The sequence below is a fragment of the Podarcis tiliguerta genome, assembly GCF_965153285.1.
Source record: "Podarcis tiliguerta genome assembly, chromosome: 13".
Classification (NCBI taxonomy): Eukaryota; Metazoa; Chordata; class Lepidosauria; order Squamata; family Lacertidae; genus Podarcis; species Podarcis tiliguerta.
Window position 1 is genome coordinate 7,173,415 of NC_139546.1, and position 18,741 is coordinate 7,192,155.

The following is an 18,741-nucleotide window of genomic DNA, read 5'->3' on the forward strand; positions in this document are numbered from 1 at the left end:
TGAGATGATAGTAGGGTCCAGGTTAATTATTGCAGAGAGGCAGCCCTTGAGGTATGTACAGTGGTGCCCCGCAAGACGAATGCCTCGCAAGACGGAAAACCCGCTAGACGAAAGGGTTTTCCGTTTTGGAGGTGCTTCGCAAAACGAATTTGCTATGGGCTTGCTTCGCAAGACGAAAATGTCTTGCGATTCCTGGGGTTCCCCCCCCCTTTTCCCAAGCCCCTAAGCCGCTTAACAGCTGTTCGCTAAGCCGCTTAACAGCTGATCACTAAGCCGCTTAACAGCTGATCTAAGCCGCTTATCAGCTGATCTAAACCGCTAATAGCCTTTTAGCAGCTAATCTGCTAATCCCTTAAGCCTTTAATAGCTGCTAATAGCCTTTTAGCAGCTAATCCGCTAATCCCTTAAACCTTTAATAGCCGCTAATAGCCGCTAAACTGCTAATAGCGCTAATAGCACTAATAGTGCTAATCCGCTAATGGGCTTGCTTTGCAAGACCGAAAAAAACCGCAAGACGAAGAGACTCACGGAACGGATTCTTTTCGTCTTGCGAGGCACCACTGTAGTGCAAACATACGCTACATAATCCTCATCTAGATAATGTGGTCAAATTCTCTTCATGGTCAACCAATAAGTCATTTACGCATTAAATAAACACATGCTTTAAATAAAGGGGGTTGAGTTGAGCCACCCAATGGAAAGGGGCTATCTGTGTCTGACCTTCCCTCATGCATAATGCCTTCACAAATCAGGAGAAACACTTTGCAGCTCTTGTGCCACCTCAGAGCTAGGTGACTGAATGTGCTCCCTCAGCAAAGCAATTCCCCATGTATATAAAACGTGATGTCTTGGAGCCTTCCTGACCCCACCTCCAAGTGTCCCTATTTTCCAGGGACAGCCCCAGATTTACAGAAGCTGTCCTAGTTTCTGAATTGATCCCAGAATGTCCTGCTTTTCCTTAGGACATCCCTATTTTCATTGGAGAAATGTTTGAGGGCACGGTAAAGGTAAAGGGACCCCTGACCGTTAGGTCCAGTTGTAACCGACTCTGGGGTTGTGGCGCTCATCTCACTTTATTGACCGAGGGAGCCGGCATACAGCTTCCGGATCATGTGGCCAGCATGGCTAAGCCACTTCTGGCAAACCAGAGCAGCGCACAGAAACACCATTTACCTTCCCGCCGGAGCGGTACCTATTTATCTACTTGCACTTTAATGTGCTTTCGAACTGCTAGGTTGGCAGGAGCTGGGACCGAGCAATGGGAGCTCACCCCATCGCGGGGACTCGAACCACCGACCTTCTGATTGGCAAGTCCTAGGCTCTGTGGTTTAACCCACAGTGGCACCTGCGTCCTGAGGGTATGGTAGGATGCCACTATTTTCATCAGAGAAATGTTGGAGGGTAGAGAGTTATCTGACCCTTGAGCTATCTGAAAGCAACCCTGTATAGGGAAGTTTTTTTTAATGTTGAATGTTGAATTATGTTTGTTATATGTGTTGTAAGCCTCCCAGAGTGGCTGGGGCAATTGCGCCAAATGGGTAGGGTATAAATAGTGAAACTATTATTACGGAATACAATGTCCCTATTTTCATTGGATAGGGACGCGGGTGGTGCTGTGGGTAAAACCTCAGCGCCTAGGACTTGCCGATCGCATGGTCGGCAGTTCGAATCCCCGCGGCGGGGTGCGCTCCCGTCATTCGGTCCCAGCGCCTGCCAACCTAGCAGTTCGAAAGCACCTCCGGGTGCAAGTAGATAAATAGGGACCGCTTACCAGCGGGAAGGTAAATGGCGTTCTGTGTGCTGCGCTGGCTCACCGGATGCAGCTTGTCACACTGGCCACGTGACCCGGAAGTGTCTGCGGACAGCGCTGGCTCCCGGCCTATAGAGTGAGATGAGCGCACAACCCTAGAGTCTGGCAAGACTGGCCCGTACGGGCAGGGGTACCTTTACCTTTACCTTTTTATTTTCACTGGAGAAATGTGGGAGAGTATGGCCTTCTGCCTGACACAGTTTTCTATGTGCAGGATTTTCCCATCATGGCAAAACATAAAATCCTGATACTGAACTGTAAGAGCCTAGGAGCAATTTATCATGTAATGCATTATTTGACTGAGATGCCTCTCATAGAACAAGGAAGCAACAGCTTCAGGTTGAACCTAATTTGATGTGACACTCCGTACTCAAGCAATGGAAAACCAACAAGAGGAGCATCTTATTTCTGACCTTCTCAGTATGTTTGATAAAGATCTCTTTTTGGCGGATATTCAGGCCTGCTGTTATCACTTCCTGCTAATGAAGATTTCACTTGGTGCCATGAAACAGTGATTGTTAGTCATCACAAAAGACACCAGTAGTATTAAAAACACACACAAAAAACCATCACTGCCTTCTGTCATTTTGAAGAGTTTTAATTGTGTGTGTGTGTGTGTTCATCTTATTCTCTTCCAAGGCTGAATGAATTTTGCCACCAAAGAAGATACAATTTTCTTACTGATCCTTGAAACAGAAAATACAAAAAAGCAAAGAATCTTGTTTTAATTTAAAGACCACTGTATTTGTTGTGACAAACTTTAATGGATGAGAGCCCAGCATTATCTAACTGAGGATAACTTTCCATGCATCAGAAAAAGCAGGCTTTAATCTATCAATTTTTTGGTAACCAAAAATATGGAGGCAGCGCTTAGGAGATACTGCAGGACTCTGCATTATTTTGGCTGTATGGCCTTCCCTCTGGAAAATATAAGCTGCTTTTGAAAATAAGTCAGAGGAGGAATGACCACTGGGAGGAGCCCAGAGAAAAGAAACACCATGGGCACACATGCATCAGCACAAACAGATGCCTTTATCTGCCCCAACTGCAACAAAACATGTCTCTCCCTTATTGGTCTCCACAGCCACAGCAGGTGCTGTAACTCTCCATGGTTTGACTTCATCCCCAAAGGTTTACTCCTCCATTGTCTCCCAAGACAGACAGATGCCAACCTCGATCTTACTAGCTGATACATGCAGACCGACACAGGCTTTCACACACGTATCCCTACTTGGGTGAGGAATGCAGTGGTACCTTGCTTCTCGAATTTAATCTGTTCCAGGAGTCCGTTCGACTCCCAAAATGGTTCAGAAACCAAGACACGGCTTCCAATTGGCTGCAGGAGCTTCCTGCACTCGGACATTCAGCTTCCGAAAAACATTCGCAAACCGGAACACTCACTTTGTGGCGTTTGGGGGCCGATTTGTTCAGTAGTCATTATTGAGATTGTAAGGAATAAGATGTATGAATCTAAACATATAAAGAATCTACAACATATTTACTAAGAAGTAAGCCCCACAATTTCATTAGGACTTATCCCCACATACATATGTACGTGCAGCTTATATATCGCTGTTTGCAATGCTGATATTGAATAACACCATAATCCCCAGCATTTAAAATGCTTCACAATAGAAGTCCTATGTATTTTCTTAAAATAAAGCACTGCAGAAAATGGAAATAAAAAACCCCCAACACTTGAGAAGATTGGTAATGGAAGTTCAATAAGTTGCTAGTGAAAAACCTCTGCTGTGCCTTTGCCCAGGGAACATTTTTTCCCCCTAGTAGAAGTTAATTCCTTTTTCCAAAAAGAGAAAAAGGGAATTATAAAAAGAAGGCTGAAATAATTGCGCTGTCAATTACTTCTGAAACAGCCACAGTCAAAAGGTGCTAATCTTCATTAATATTCTGATATAACTAAATTGGCAAAAGAGAAAACACTTACTATGCAAGTCTGCTCCTTAAATGCACTCCTCTGCATAACCTGACTTACTAGGGCTGTTGTAAGGATTATAACTGCATGATACACGTGGAAAACTTTGAAGACCTGAAAGCACAGATGTTAAGCGTTAAAGGTGAACATTTCCAAATTCTGGTGTTGGCAGTCATTATTGCAGAGCAGAATTGATGCTTTTGATGCTTTTGAATTATGGTGCTGGAGGAGACTCTTGAGAGTCCCATGGACTGCAAGAAGATCAAATGCATCCATTCTTAAGGAAATCAGCCCTGAGTGCTCACTGGAAGGACAGATCCTGAAGCTGAGGCTCCAATACTTTGGCCACCTCACGAGAAGAGAAGACTCCTTGGAAAAGACCATGATGTTGGGAAAGATGGAGGGCACAAGGAGAAGGGGACGACAGAGGACGAGATGGTTGGACAGTGTTCTCGAAGCTACCAGCATGAGTTTGACCAAACTGCGGGAGGCAGTGGAAGACTGGAGTGCCTGGCATGCTCTGGTCCATGGGGTCACGAAGAGTCGGACACAACTAAACGACTAAACAACAACAAAATTGCAGAGCAGCATTAATTGGAAAGCAAGATTCATAACAATCAACCTTTTGCACGTACTCTAAGGCAGGCCAATGCATGCAAGTAACTGCATTTGAATTGTTTTTATTTATTTATTTATTAAAAAAATATTTCAGTTAAACAAAAAACCAACAAAAAAGAAACAAAAACATGCACTAAAAATACAAACAATATATATAAAAAGGAGGAAAACATTATAATTCTATACATATTTATCTAACACAATGGTATATACATGACATTTTTATTCTAATACATATACAATTATTTGTAACCTACTATATTTTGTATAAATGCTTTCCAGCTATCATAATATCTATCAGTATACCTGAAGGAGCGTCTCCACTGCCATCATTCTGCCCGGACACTGAGGTCCAGCTTCAAGGGCCTTTTGGCGGTTCCCTCGCTGCAAGAAGCGAAGTTACAGGGAACCAGGCTGAGGGCCTTCTCGGTGGTGGCACCTGCCCTGTGGAACGCCCTCCCATCAGATGTCAAGAAAATAAACAACTATCTGACTTTTAGAATATATCTGAAGGCAGCCCTGTTTAGGGAAGTTTAAAATTTTTGATGTTTTTTGTGTTTTTAATATCCTGTTGGAAGCTGCCCAGAGTGGCTGGGGAGGCCAGGCCAGATGGGTGGGGTATAAGTAATAAATTGTTGTTGTTGCTGCTGCTGTCCATACACAGTCCATGCCTATAAGCAATCTGTTCATATGTTGCAAGACATATGTCATGTCTTCTATCCATTGATTAAAGGGAGTCATAGATTTATCTTTCCAGTGGATCAGTATCAGAGTTTTAGCCGTAGTGAGGGGATAAAAAAATCCATTTCCACTGACCAGTTGTCAAATTCCATACAGCAGGTAGATATTTTAAAAGAATATTATCCCTTGACAATGCTAGCTTTCCCCTCAAAGTAATACTCATACAATTTAGTACTTTCTCCTAAAACTGCATTGCATGAACATGATTCAAAGAAGAATTATCCTAGAGCTGGAAGGGGCCCAATGGTCATCTAGTCCAACCCCTGCAACCCCCTGCAATAATAATAATAAGAAGAAGAAGAAGAAGAAGAAGAAGAAGAAGAAGAAGAAGAAGAAGTTGTCATAGATAGTCCTTTTCTATACAAATATAACACAGTCCAATAAATTATAAATATTTTTGTTGTTGTTGTATAAGATACAATTTAAAATCAATTGACATGTTTGCTACAGAAGCTAAAACATTATCCTGTTGCCTAAGTAATATAGGAACAGTGGTACCTCGGGTTTCATACGCTTCAGGTTACATATGCTTCAGGTTACAGACTCCACTAACCCAGAAATAGTGCTTCAGGTTAAGAACGTTGCTTCAGGATGAGAACAGAAATCGTGCTCTGGTGGTGCAGCGGCAGCAGCAGGAGGCCCCATTAGCTAAAGTGGTGCTTCAGGTTAAGAACGGTTTCAGGTTAAGTACGGACCTCCGGAACGATTTTTTTTTCCAGTTTCTTTTTTATTGATTTTGATTAGACAAACCATGAACAAAAACAAACATAAATAAACAAAATAAAATAATATAAATTTCCATTACAATCATTCTTTAGTTACATCATCTTATTAACATCACCCCTATATAAACATATAGACCTCATCTTATATACACATATAACATCATCTTATTAACATCACCCCTATATACACATATAGACCTCCCTCCGAATTAAGTACTTAACCCGAGGTACCACTGTATGTATAAAAAGTACTCACTAGATTTTCAGTCTCAAAGGGTTTAGCCAATATATCTGGTGTCTTAGATCAGGTGTGTCCAAAGTCTGTTTTGGGGATCTAATCAATCCTTTAAAAAGCTCAATAACTTCGATCCTAAATAAAAGCTCAACAACTTTGGTCGGCCCTTTGGTCGGCCCTCACGGCTCTTCATTTCAACAAATCTGGCCCTCTTTGAAAAAAGTTTGGACACCACTGTCTTAGATTCTGTAATGGCTGCTGGTTCAAACAGGGTTATTAATTTTTTAAAAAAGCCATTGCAAATATTGCCGCTGGGCCATCTCCAATAAGGGGTATTTATCTCTTAACACAGCAAACATCCAGAATAACTCTTCCTCCTCTATCTGTTAGTCCAGAGTCATTATACCAACTGTAATTGGATTGTTGTGCAAGAAGATCAAACGCATCCATTCTTAAGGAAATCAGCCCTGAGGGCTCACTGGAAGGACAGATCGTGAAGCTGAGGCTCCAATACTTTGGCCATCTCATGAGAAGAGATGACTCTCTGGAAAAGACCCTGATGTTGGGAAAGATTGAGGGCATAAGGAGAAGAGGACGACAGAGGATGAGATGGCTGGGCAGTGTTCTCGAAGCTACAAACATGAGTCTGACCAAACTGCGGGTGGCAGTGGAAGACAGGAGTGCCTGGCGTGCTCTGGTCCATGGGGTCACGAAGAGTCGGACACGACTGAACGACTAAACAACAACAACAAATTGGATTGTTGACATCCAAAGACTGTGGGACTCCATTTTGCCCAATGAACTTGCATTTCACTCTGAGTACAGTGGTGCCTCGCAAGATGAAATTAATTCGTTCCGCGAGTTTTTTCGTTCTACGAGTTTTTTCGTCTTGCAAAGCACCACTGCATTTAAACACTGAAAACAGCGGGGAGGGGAGGGGAGAAGCAGGACAGCTGCTGCAGCCGGTACCTCGGACTCACCGGCGCGTTGTGGCCACCGTGAGACGCGGCTTCTGGAGGGCGGCGGGGCTCAGGAGCGCGACTCTGGCTGCAACACTGGCTGCTGGCAGCAACGGCTCTCTGAGGGGAGCGCGCGAGGGGGGTGGGCAGCGGCGCGAGGCACTAACCGTCAGCCGGAAGGTGGGAGGGAGCCGGAGGAGCGGGGAAGCGAGCGTGCGTGCGTGCAGTGACCATCGCCATGACACAAGAGGCAGGGCCGTTTCGTCTAGCGAAGCAAGCCCTTAGGAGAATCCGTCTTGCGAAGCACCTCAGAAAACGAAAAACCCTTTCGTCTAGCGAGTTTTTCGTCTTCCGAGGCATTCGTCTTGCGGGGTACCACTGTAACGAGTAACAACAATCTAAATTATTACAACAGTCATTACTGGGAGGCAGGGAGAGTTCTGCATCTGTCTGTTCTGCATCTCCAACTCAGTTTGCTGGCCCTATATTATTATTATTATATTATATTATATTATATTATATTATATTATATTATATTATATTATATTATATTATATATATTTTCCACACTACGCCTAATATTACACCACTCCTTTAATTTCCCCCTTATTTGCAGATACTTGCCATTCAGGCCTATTGGGGGAAGCTAAATGCTGAACTCAGGGACACTGCTGCAGCTGTTGAACGGCCAGCCCTCCTTCCCCAACACTCCTCCCTTCCATCAGCTGCTTTTCCAGTGAGGAAACCTCTGGTTCCTTTTGACAGAGATCCCACCTGAGGCTGCAATGATCACTCCCCACATTAAATGGGGGGGGTGCCCTTTGCATGGTCGTGCGCAGCCCCCGGGACCCTATGCGGCACCATTAACACAGGCTTGGCTTTCCCTTCCCCAGGTGGGATACCTGGAGGTCTCCACCTACCTCTGCAAGTTGCCCAATCCCACCTGGGGAGGCGTTGCCAAGGTGATCAGGCCAGGTACGGGGAGGGACCACCTGCCCACACAATAGGGGGAGGATCTTATCTGGGAAGCGTCAGTTGGCTCCAGAGCTTCTCCTACCCCACCCACCCTCACCCACCTTCTTTTGCAGGTTAACCTCTTCTCCACAGGTACACGGGCGCTGCTACGTCAAGTTTGCTGTTGAAGGGCCGGAAAGGAATTCTCCTGCATTGGCAGGTTTGCCTTTCCCATAGCAAAACATCACAACTTTGGCGGTATCAGGCCTTGGGCAGAATCCTTTAGTCTATCTTCCCTAAATGGGGGTGGGGGTGTAGCAGTGACCCACACACCCCTCCTCTTTGCAGTGGCGATACCAGGGTTCCCCGTTAAAGGGGTTGTTTTGAGGGGAGGCTTAGGCCGTATACCTAGAGGTTAGAATCATAGAATCATAGAGTTGGAAGAGACCACAAGGACCATCGTGTCCAACCCCCTGCCAAGCAGGAAACACCATCAGAGCACTCCTGACATATGGTTGTCAAGCCTCTGCTTAAAGACTTCCAAAGAAGGAGACTCCACCACACTCCTTGGCAGCAAATTCCACTGTCGAACAGCTCTTACTGTCAGGAAGTTCTTCCTAATGTTTAGGTGGAATCTTCTTTCTTGTAGTTGGGATCCATTGCTCCGTGTCCGCTTCTCTGGAGCAGCAGAAAACAAGCTTTCTCCCTCCTCTATGTTACATCCTTTTATATATTTGAACATGGCTATCATATCACCCCTTAACCTCCTCTTCTCCAGACGTTGTCAGTGCTCTCCCCTGTGACGGCAGTGTAATGGGGGTGGGCTCTCTCTGCTTGAACATTTGTTCTCCAGAGCCAGCCCATCCCCCCCCCACTCTGGATAACCCTGATGTTCCCCAGATCCCCAGTGGGGGACTAAGAGCAATAAACACCCAATGCCTGAGCCCAATGCCTGAGCCACATCTGAAACATAATAAAGTTGTGGCCAATTTTAATCCCATAGCACATTGCCTTGAGTCGTTATTCTACACGGGGGCCGCCTAGGTTTTTGGGGACTCCCCCTGTCCGTGCAATGTATCTTACCTCACAAGTTGTCCTTGAAATAAAGAAACTCTCTCTTCTCAGGTACACACTCCCAGGCCACATTGATGAGTATTTCGCTTGTTTAATATAGCTGAGGTGCATCCGAGGAATCCAGCTGCCATTTGACTTGGAATTTTTATAGCTGTGGCATGTGGCAGGCCCTGCAGTGATTCAAGGAAGTGACAGAGTGAGTTTGGAAGTGTAATTTCCTTGTGGAGCTTTATTATGGGGTGGTCAATTTAGTGCCGAAGTATTTTACTGTAGGTTGACTTTTATTGCAAGCCATGATACATCTGTGCCAGCTAATTGCTCTGTTCCAGCTTTTCGAGTCATTCCATGTTCCAGGTTAGGACTATAACTGTTAGAGGTGACCTGAATTTTGTTTTGTTTTGTTAATGTTTTATTTCCTTTAATAATTTGTAAGAAAGACCTGAAACATTGTGGGTGGCTTGTTTTTTTATTTTTATTTCTTAAAAGAAGCTTTCTGTTCTGTTTGCCTTTTACTAAAGTCCACGTTCTTCTCCTCCAGAGAAACCACAAGGATGTATTTTGAACGCTTCTTTAAAAGCTGAGTAAGGCTGAATGAAAACAATCTCTCAAGTTCTCAGTGCTATTAGTGGGTGGTCCATTTTGCCATTTATTCTTTAAAAAAATTCTTCTATAAATTTTGGCTCTTTTAATGTCTGAATCAATCTTTTCTTAGTCCAGATTGGTCAGTGAAAGAAGCGATAAGCTGACAGCGAGGGACTGGAATGAGGAGAGGCCACACCCATTGTCTCCATCAACAATATTTAAATGATATTAAACAATATTAACTAGATCTACAATAGTGCCCCAAATTAATGGATGGAAGAACTGGGGAGGCCATTTCATGAAAGGCGCTCCAGGGAAGGACTGAAATCCTTCATTCAGGAGCAGCTTGAAAAATGAAGTTTTTAATAGATCTGAAAATTCACAACTTCCCTCCAAAATGAAGAGTGAATTCTTCCCTTGTGTCTTTCCACAGGCTGCACAAGCAGTCAGCACAGGAAAAAGGATTGGAACCATTACCTTTCCATTACAGGTGAATAGACTTGGATAATGGGGGAAACTAGTCTAGGGGTGATTCACATCAGGAACTGTGCATTGAGGGAGTAACCATAAGACTCGAGGAAGTAGAAGATGAAACACTTGCCAGAAGCTGCTGGCTTTTACTTAAAAGTTACAATACTGAGCAGCCACTGGAAATGGAAAATGAATACAAGGCAAAAGTTGCAAGCACTTTCTCTCTAATGGAAGATGCTGGCTGTATGATGCAAAAATTAAAGAGTATGAGGCAAACTTGCATTTATAGGTGATTCTTGTTGGTTGGTTGGCAAGGAAAAAAAAGCAGGTTTTTTTCCAGCTGGGACTCAGTTCTGGCACCTCTCAGGTAGGCGCCATTGCTATTACAGTGGTACCTTGAGTTACAGATGCTTCAGGTTACAGACTCCGCTAACCCAGAAATAGTACCTCGGGTTAAGAACTTTGCTTGAGGATGAGAACAGAAATTGCGCAAACATACGATTGGAACGATTGCATCTCTGTGACCGGGAGTGACGGATGAATAAGTAAATCTTCTGATGAATCACCACTAGGAGACTGTATGTTTGGAATGAAAGGGGGGGTGGAGGAAAAAACTTTTTTTTTCTTTGCACGAAGTGATATTAATAACCCTTCACCCCAGATAGAAATAAGATCGTTGCGTTTTTACTAATCACAAGCAGGAATTCAAGAGCTGTGTGGGATGGATTATAACAGGAGAGAGGATTGGTGAACAGTGAGAAAGAGGAACATTTTTATGACGCAGTTAAAAAATGGCGTCTCGCCAAGACAGGCTTGCCGGAGAAAGAAGGACAGGGGGAGGAGAATCAGGATCGTTCGAAAGAGAAGGAATGTTGGAACGCAAGCTTGACCTGACAGAGCCTCCTGATTCATTTGATTTATTTGGCAAGCCTGAGAAAAGTAAAGGACAGACCAAAGATTTTTTTTTTTTTTATGGAAGCGTTGAACAGAGGCTGCCCCTGAGTGATATGATCTTTGGAGAGTACAAATCCCACACAGAGGATGCCTGTTTTCAATCTGCTTGTGAAAATTATCAGAGATCGCAAAGAAAGGAACATACGATAACAACAAGAAGAGAAAGGAAGTAATAAAGGACTATCTGGATTGAACTGGATAGAACTGTCTAATTAAAGCAGTAATATAAGTGATGCTTGGATTTGTTCGGAGTTTTGGACTCATGCGGAGCTTGATGCATGGGTACCCCCAACAAAATTAAAAATTTGGCTGTATAATTTGGAACTAATGTGATTTGGATAATGTGATGTGATTGGCCTGTTAATAAAAAATATTTTTTTAAAAAAAGAGAGAACAGAAATTGCGCGGCGGCAGCGGGAGGCCCCCATTAGCTAAAGTGGTACCTCGGGTGAAGAACAGTTTCAGGTTAAGAACGGACCTCCATAACGAATTAAGTTCTTAACCCGAGGTACCACTGTATAGGAGAACAGGGGAGGCATTCATGGTGAGTTCCAGAACCTATTTTCTAGAAAAAATAGCACTGGAAATAAGTATTAAAAAGAAGAATTCCCCTATGCCAGGATCTAAGTTTGAGGAAAGTAGTCTTTGGCGAGAGAAATTTAAAGTCACAAAACATGCAGCAAAGTGTGGAAATATAGGCTGTTCGGCCTTTAATATATGCCCTTATGAATTCCAAAACTTCTCTCTTCATAGAAAAATACCACATTTTTGGTAAGTTAAAAATGGTTTACTTACAAACTCTCCAAAGGTCAGCTTCATGTGCTTTTCCATACATCAGTCAGAAAACACAGGCAGTAAAGCTTGGCTTAGTTACAGTGGTGAAAGTTCCTGAATTATTGGTACAGGAACTCAAGAGAGCATTATTAGAGTTATGCAATCTCAGCTGCAACAACCAGCTCAGACCTTTTTACATGCTGAGCTTTTCCGGTAGACTGAAGATGAAGAAAAGCCTTGATTACCTTACTTTCAAAGTGAGGGGGAGTGACCTAGCGAAACCTGGCAGGACAGCTTACTCTATGGTCTTAACCCTTTCATGCATTAATTAGACTTAAGCATTGTGGTTATATGAGACCATGAAAACATTCCTTTTGAAGACAAATCTTCACTATAAGGGTTCATCCACACTTAACTTTGCTACACACTTTCTAGGCATTGGCTTTTAAGGGCTGAGCGGTTTTATTTTTTTTATATTTGTATTAACACTTTCACTGGGAAAACATGCATTTGCCCTCCCCAGAGTCTCATATGGTTACCTCACTGCTTGCTACTCGGTAAGAAGCTGCAACATGTCTTTTAAGACCAAATATATTTTATTTGTTTAAATTATATTTTGGCTCTGCTCTTTTAAGTTTTCTCTTGTAGCTGTTTTATATTAATAATATTTAATGCTTTTTTTTTTTTTACTGTTCTTCAATTTTGCTTTGTGTTGCCTTAAGAGTCTCTAAGAGGAAGGCAGGACATAAACGTGTGAATTAACAAATGCTTCTCTCTCAGCTTAACTGCTAAACTAACTCACTGAGATACTGTGAAGATAAAACAGTGTTGGCGGGGGTGGAAGAACCATGAAGAATGGTATTAAAGTGTAATAAATAAATAGTTTTGCAGGGTACTATTCTCTCCCCGCTGCTATTTAATACCTATATGAAGCCATTGCGTGTGATCATTAGGAGATCTACTGTATTTTTCGCCCTATAGGGCGCAGCGGCCCATAGGACGCACCTCGTTTTTTTTTGGGGGGGGGAAATGAATAAAAAAAAATTATTCCCCCCCAGCCCGCAGAACAGGCTGCTATCCGCAAGCCTTGCGTGCCCGGCGGCAACTCCCGCTGGGCGCGCAAGGCTTGCAGACATCTGCGCGAAGCACGGGGCGCCCTCCGGAGGGTGCCCTGTGCTTTGGGCTGCAGACTGCTGCCCGCAAGCCTTGCGGGCCTGGCGGCAACTCCCACCTGGCACGCAAGGCTTGCGAAGAGCTCCCTGAAGCTTGGAGAGTGAGAGGGGTCGGTGCGCACCGACGCCTCTCGCTCTCCAGGCTTCAGCAAAAGCCTGCATTCGCCCCATAGGACGCACACACATTTCCCCTTCATTTTTGGAGGGGGAAAAGTGCATCCTATAGGGCGAAAAATACGGTACTTTTCCAGAACATCTGAATCAGGAGAGGGAAGAACCCTGGGAAGACGAGAGCTCTTGGGGTGGGTGGTTTCCATGTTCAGGAAATTGGCAAATTACCTGTTCTGGATGGACTACACTCCCTGTGAAGGAGCAAGTGTGTCGTTTGCGGGGTACTCCTGGATACATCATTGGCACCAGAGGTCCTCTGTGGCTAGGAGTGCCTTTTACCAGTTTTGTCTGCTGTACCAACTATGGCTATTCCAGGACAGGGATAGCCTGAGCACCATAGTTAGATTACTAGATTAGCTAGATTACTGTAATGCACCATATGTGGGGCTGCCCTTGGGTTTGGTTTGGAAGGTCCAGCTGGTGCAGAACTCTGTGGTCAGATTGCTGATGGGAGCTTCTGGTTGAGAACATGCAACAGCATCATTACAGCAAGTGTGCTGGTTGCCCATCTGCTACCAAGCCACGTTCAAGGTTCTTGGACTGATTTATGAAGCCCTGGATATTTCAAGACTCACCTGAACCCTTATATCCCAGCTTGATCACTCAGATCATTTGCAGGAGCATCCTTGGTCCTTCTGCAAGTTGGTGAGCCTCATTTGACGACACTGAGAAATGGAACCTCTAGTGTCATCGGCCCAGTCCTCTGCCAATAAAATTCAGCAGGCGCCTTCTGTGCCAACTCTTAAATGCCTGCTGAAAAATTTTCTATTCTGGGCCTATGCAATCAGTTAGGAGCACATCCCCCACAATGTAGTGTCAGAAAATGCTTCACCAGTATCATCTACCTGGAAACCTGTTACCATCGGTGTGTCCACAGGATTTGCATTAACCAAATTCAACCTGGTCAATACATCAGCAATTTTCTGAGATTGGTGTACCAAAAAATCACCTGCCTGGTTTCTTTCTACTTCCAGTTAAGTACAGTCGCGACCCCTGACAGTTAAGTCCAGTTGTGAATGACGCTGGGGTTGCGGCGCTCATCTTGTTTTACTGGCCAAGCGAGCCAACAATTGTCCGCAGACAGTTTTTCTGGGTTATGTGGCCAGCATGATTAAGCTGCTTCTGGTGAACCAGAGCAGTGCACCGAAACACCGTTTACCTTCCCGCCGGAGCGGTACCTATTTGTCTACTTGCACTTTGACGTGCTTTTGAACTGCTAGGTTGGCAGGATCAAGACTGAGCAATGGCAGCTCACCCCGTCGCGGGGATTCGAACCGCCGACCTTCTGATCGGCAAGCCCAAGAGGCTCAGTGGCTTAGACCACACCGCCACCTGCATCCCTGTGGGGAGCAATACTAGACTCTTTTTGTTAGTTATCCACAATGAAAGTGGTTAATGCTCGATGGCTCATGCCTTGCCTCTTTTAGAAAATTAGTTGCACCATATAACGTACGGCACTTTACAATGTTCCTAAAGTGTTTCCATATTTGTTTAAACTAAAGAGGCTAACAACAGCGGAAGATGAAAACAGTCAAAACAAAGGCCAGGTTTTGTGAGCATTTCCTTCAAGCGTTTTGAAAAGTTTTGTAAACACCTTGTGGTGGTGGGGAGGGGGAAGAGAATGCTTAGAAATACCCAACACCCCCAGCCAATTTTGAGGCAGCCGAGTCTTTATCTCTGCTTTTCCCCAGCTGTTCTAGTCTATTTTAGATTGCATCGCACTGTGATTCGTTGTTTTCATTGTTTGTTTATGTCAGAATCATAAGTTGTCCTGAGAGTTCTCGCCGAGCCAAAGGGCAGAATATTATTTCGCAAAATGAGGTGATGTGTTGTTGAGCTTTGCCCTCACCTCACTTCCTAAGCAAGCACAGCTAGCGCCCGGCGTTTCATCCAGACTTTCTGACTGGGTTGAAATCCTTGACTTTCCTGCCTACGTTATGCTACCAGGGTGCCATAAGCACTTGATGCTCCTCAGGGATTAAAGTTCAAGGTGTTTGGTACCTGACACTTTTTCCCCCACCTCCAAGAGACTTGAAGATATTTGCTCTAGCACACATTCTGAAATGCATTCTTGGCATTCACTGTGTCATTCCCGGTTGCGATACTAATGTGTAATTTGCAGAACAATGCTTCTTGATCTCCATTCGTCTTTCTCGTCCTGTTATAGCGCCTGCATACAAAGGGACCTGCTCCTTTCTCTGACTCTCAACGCCACACATCTGAGGCATTCATTCCCTTCCTTTGGACTTGTCCAATGCATGCCTGTGAGCGGCGAGATTATTATTTTGCTTTTTTATGAGCAGCTGCAACCATTTCAGTACGGAAAGTGACAGGGAGTAGATTCAGATTGCTTTCTCCCCCCTCATGCAACAAAAGTGGCCATCAGGGAGCTGGCGAATGCCTCTGAGTCCCAGGATAGTCACTTATCCACCCACTCTCCTCCAGACACAAAATTAAATTTAAATTAGTTAAAGGCAAGAGTGTATGTGCTCCATACTCAGAAGTACTTTGAAATTCTGTGTGTAGGCTACCCACATGCTGTGCTCCAAATGAGCCGAATTCTGCAAACAGCTCTTTTCTGCCTCCTTCAGTCTTGAGCAGCTGACCACAGGGTTCTAAGATGGAGCTGATGTCCCCTAGGTCTAGATTTGGGGGTGCTTATTATCTAAAGTCCTGGCAACAACCTTGTGCAGATTCACTCTGGTCCAGAGGTCCAGGTGCCAGGGCCCCTGCGTGTTGGCACTTTCTCTGGATGGGTGGGTTAGTGCGTGTCAGGAGCTGGACTGAGGAGGAATGGTGGGAGCTGCCGCCCCCTTCTTCAGAATCTTCCCAAGGGCAGGAGGACAGTATTGATTTAGAACAGTGGTTTGCAGAAGGGCATAGTCCAGAAGGGGAAAGCGGGGAAATACTGGGTGAGGAACAGCTAGAAGAGGAAATGCCAGGGGAGAGACAGCTGGCAGATTCAGTGTCCTTGGAGAGCATTCCTGACCCCCCCCCTTCACCTAAAACTAAACAGGTTTTGAGAGTGATAGAACAGAGAGCTCAGTGGCAACAAGCTCAGATTACCCATTTTAGGAGTGATGTAGATTAATGGGGATGGAGGGGGTAAACCCTTTACTGGGAGCAACACCATTTTTACAGAGATATGCATTCCTTTGTCTCTCACTGTGATGATTAAGGAACTAACTGGTAAGCACGCACCTTTCATTTGATCTGCTTAATTACTGCCACTGGGGGAGGGATCTGATTCCCCGAAGCCTGACAGTGCGTCACCCTTTAAATTTCCCACGATGCCTCAAACAATACTATGTCAAGCACTCTGGGCTACTGTGAGGGACTTTCAAATGTCAGTTCACAGGTGCATGCTGCACCCCGCCTGGGGTTACCTGAGATGAGGCCCCAATATAACAGAGGGGTAAGGCATACCGGGTGGCGCTGTGGGTTAAACCACAGAGCCTAGGGCTTGCCGATCAGAAGGTCGGTGGTTCGAATCCCCACAACGGGGTGAGCTCCCGTTGCTCGGTCCCTGCTCCTGCCAACCTAGCAGTTCGAAAGCATGTTAAAGTGCAAGTAGATAAATAGGTACTGCTCCGGCGGGAAGGTAAATGGCATTTCCATGTGCTGCTCTGGTTCTCCAGAAGCAGCTTAGTCATGCTGGCCACATGTCCCGGAAGCTGTACGCCGGCTCCCTCGGCCAATAAAGCGAGATGAGCGCCGCAACCCCAGAGTCGGCCACAACTGGACCTAATGGTCAGGGGTCCCTTTACCTTTAACTTTAAGGCATACCTCCAAGTGTCCCGATTTTCCATGGACAGTCCTGGAATTATGAAAGCTACCCCAGCTTCTGAATTGATTCTAGAATGTCATTATTTCTCCATCCACTGCTGCCGCCATTAAGCTTAGGCCTTTGCTCTGGGCAAGAAGAAAAGTGGAGCTCAAGAATTCTTGGGGGGGGGGGGCTAACAACAAAAAGTTGCAGTTTTCATGAATTTAGTATAGTTTTAATCTTACTAGTGCTTGACTGTCTAGCACTGGAGTGTTAGAAAGCCTGGACTTTGTGGTGTGATTGGTTTATAGTTAATACTGTTTAAATAAATAACTAGACTGGGAGTTCTTATTGCAAAACGAGACGTTCAGTCTGCCTTCCATGTGTTGCTGCTTCACCTCGGCATTTTAAATTGGCTTTTAATTGCAGTAGATATTTTATTTTGACAAGGCCATGCCCACACGAAGCTCCACAGCATTTTAATAAATTCAGTTCCAGGGTGGAGTGAGCTCAGAAGTCGGGATGTTATGTTATGCCAGTTTCTGCCCAACACCTATTTGTTAAAAGAAAGGGTTATGGGGTTGTGGAACCTGAAATCTGACTAGGTTACACATACAATAGATCAGATCATAGATTCATAGAAGCATAGAGTTGGAAGAGACCACAAGGGCCATCGAGGCCAACCCCCTGCCAAGCAGGAAACACCATCAGAGCACTCCTGACATATGGTTGTCAAGCCTCTGCTTAAAGACCTCCAAAGAAGGAGACTCCACCACACTCCTTGGCAGCAAATTCCACTGTCGAACAGCTCTTACTGTCAGGAAGTTCTTCCTAATGTTTAGGTGGAATCTTCTTTCTTGTAGTTTGGATCCATTGCTCCGTGTCCGCTTCTCTGGAGCAGCAGAAAACAACCTTTCTCCCTCCTCTATGTGACATCCTTTTATATATTTTATATATTTGGAGGGGGAAATTATTTTCCCAATTTGCAGAGGGAGTGTCCCCACCGCACTCTGTTCATTTATTCTCTCCCTCTTTTTTTCTTTTAGAAATCTTTCTTTTTAGAAAACTAAGTCTCTCACACACACAATGTGTGGTGATGGGGTTATGTGAACAGACCTCTTCTGATTCCCGCTTCTCTCTCACTTGGCTCATCTTCCAGGGTGTGTGGCAACTACTGCTGCAACTGTGCCATTGGGGAACGTATTTAGAACTGAGCTTTCTGAACCTCAATTATCAACATAAATGGCCTCAATTTTTCAGTTTCTTTTAATAGCAAATGTGTATATGACTTGCTTATCAAGTGCTAGGACCTGAATTTCAAGAGGCAAACCACCTATTTATTTATTTATTTATAATCATACATTTCCTTAAAGTAAAGACAGAATCACATCAGAGACAGTGATCATTTATCCCACTAAGGGTATGAATAGATATGAAATTCACAGTGAAATATACAGCATTTCAGTAGCTATTCCTCCGCAAACAAGTACCGTATTTGTCGCTCCATAAGATGCACCTGACCATAAGACGCACCTAGTTTTCAGAGGAGGAAAACAAGAAAAAAATATTCTGAACTAAACAGTGGATGTATGATTTTTGTGGTTCATGCTGTGGCCACAGACATGTGATTTGACAGTGAGTTTGCGGTAGCCCAATGCAAAAATCCTGAGGATCCATGTGGATCCGTGCTTTGTAACCATGTTTTTGTACCATTGCACCCCACGAAACAGTGGATGCGTGATTTTTTTTGGTGCAGCATGAACATGCTATGTGATCTGATGGTGAATTTGGGGTGACCCAAT

At 44.5% G+C, this 18,741-nt stretch overlaps 1 protein-coding gene across 1 annotated transcript in view; it reads right to left on the reverse strand.

Annotated features, from left to right (window-relative positions):
- Positions 1-203: 203 nt before the first annotated feature.
- The window catches only part of CENPC (centromere protein C), a gene marked incomplete at its 3' end in the record, with an annotated part of 540,346 nt that continues 521,808 nt past the window's right edge, over positions 204-18,741 (reverse strand). Inside the window, exon 18 of the transcript XR_014503952.1 lies at positions 204-215. The remainder of the gene's footprint in view (positions 216-18,741) is intronic.